The following is a 2,501-nucleotide window of genomic DNA, read 5'->3' as shown; positions in this document are numbered from 1 at the left end:
AGAGAGAGAGAGAGAGAGAGAGAGAGAGAGAGAGAGAGGGGAGAGGAGAAAGAGAGAGAGCCCATGGGCGTCATCCGCGGTACGTTCTTGAATCGTCATAATTTACAGCCCCGTCCGGGCAAATTGAGCGCGTTTATGCAAAAGGGACGACATAAAGCACGTCGACGTGACGACGATCGGCAGAACCGGACTCGCGCCGCTTCTCCTTCCGGCGAAGGAAGTGTCTCATTTTCCACCACGCAACGCGTACAAATCACCGACGATTTCGACCTGTCAAACGATCAAACGGCACTGACGATCTTCATTCGCGATCTTGCGTTATTCTCTCTCTTTCTCTCTTTCTTTCTCTCTCTCTCTCTCTCTCTCTCTCTCTCACACACACACACACACACACACAACTCCGTCGTGGAGGAAATCCGATCTCGTAGCATGTCACGTTAAGCTGATCTTCAGCCCGTTCAGGCTGGATCTTCTGGGTCACGATCAGCTTCTTCTTATTTTTTTTAACGTTTTCGGAAGAGGCAGAAATCGTTTAGGACTTAACGTCCCTCATTCTCTGTCTATGAATCGTCCATGATCTGAAACACTTCCGTTCACGGAAGTGTACATGTCGCGCTTGGAGATAACTTCGCGTGCGGCATACCTCGCGGATACACGCAACGCGCCCGTGATTCGCGCAATTTTTATTCCTTTCTACGCACACATAAAAATACGCAGCTAACGGGGAAATCGTGTATACTTTATCTTAATTGCACTAAACCCTCTCAACATCGCTTTGAGCGAGCGTCCGTGATTTACCGCGAATTTTTTAGCACGAAGACAAAATTCTTATTCGTGGCATTGTTTTTGATCTCGTTGACGTTCGCGAATGACAACGACGAGGCGAGATGTGCGTACTCGAATCGAGCAAGATTCGCCGAACGGCGAGCCGCGTGTACATACGCCTATGAAACGGGTATGCGGGGACTACGCTGTACGTACCCGTTAAGCCAACATCTAATTCGATAACTGGCGAAAATAATAACGTAGCGATCTGTTGCGTTCGTGGCGCGCAATCATCCGCGGTTATCGTACCGGGTGTCCGCGAAGAACAGTAAAACCGAGGCGTTCCTACCAGGAATGTTTCGTTGCTCGTGTGTGAGCGAGTAATAATCACTCTACCACCTGCTGTATACAAAATATGAAAATACTCTCTCGGACATCGAGCGATCGTCACGGCGTTATTGTGATGTGTTCACGGGCGAATTGTGTGGCTCAAACATCTTCATGTTTTCATCGTGTGTTTTATATTAACACATTTTCTACTAGCATTTATTTAGAAAACCTTCCCCACAGACAACAGTAGGTATATAAGGGGGGTTCTAACCCTGGTCCTCTGAGGGGGGGTGCGGGGCGAGGGGAACTGCAGGCGCGGGGGCTGACGTCACGCGGGAGAGGGGACTTACCGACATTTCTTTTCAGCGACATATTACCGGTATTTTTACCAACATATTTATTTTTTACCAACGTATATATATTTTTACTAACATATTTATATTTACCAACATATTTTTTTACCGACATATTATTACCGACATAATTGATAATTTTTATTGACCCTGCGATCTGTTTTTACCGACATATCTTTCCACATATTTTTTTAACATAATATCGATATAATTGACCGTTTCATCAATCCTCCCCTTTTCGACGTGTTCGCGGCCTTTCCCCCCATTCCTGTTGGCAGCGGTTCGCGTGCGGGCCACGCCACCCACTCGCCTTTCTCCCCCTTTCCGGTGCGCCTAGAATATTCTCGAATATTCTAGAAAGATCTTTTGAGGAGAACATTCGGTCTCGAAAAGAATTTTATCTAAGGCATAGAGATACTTTAGTAAGTAGAGACATCCTTTTAGTTTTTATCTTCAACAGTCCCTCCCGAAAAAAGAATTTTGTCTAACGCTAATGTATGAGATTATCGCATACCTATACAGATATTTCTTTTTTCAAAGGTAGGAATGGGAGTAAAAAGAGATATACTTTTTTAATAACGTAATATATTTTTCAGAGTGTTATTTCACTTTTTCATAGCCTCATACATAATATTTTTCAAGGTGCACGCTAGCAACTCGCAATCAACGAGCGACTCACAGTCATAGTCGTTGCTTTCACATATCGCTTTTGTTGCATGATATATTTCAGTAATGTCCTTCTCTCGAAGAACATTTACAAAACTTCGAAATTTTACACTAACGAGATGCGTATTTTCAGACAACCATACATACATATGATCGATGCAATTTTCATAAGTAAATAATGTGTTCATAGTAGCAGGTTTCAAATATAAAGACTTATTAGATAATGTAAGTTTAATAATTTTGGAATCGCGCATCTTACAAAATTCCACTACCAAATCTTGAATCGACAGCGGAAATGATTTGTCAGTTTGCAGAAGCCGTTGGATGTCGAGACGTTTTTCCACCAGGTTCCTCCAAGTTTCTGTAGGTAATATTAATTGATTACCG

This window comes from Odontomachus brunneus, unplaced genomic scaffold, assembly GCF_010583005.1.
Source record: "Odontomachus brunneus isolate Ranch 3 - 2012 unplaced genomic scaffold, Obru_v1 Obru_scaffold_126, whole genome shotgun sequence".
NCBI lineage: Eukaryota > Metazoa > Arthropoda > Insecta > Hymenoptera > Formicidae > Odontomachus > Odontomachus brunneus.
The sequence above is the reverse complement of the archived record's forward strand: the minus strand, read 5'-3'. Positions refer to the sequence as shown.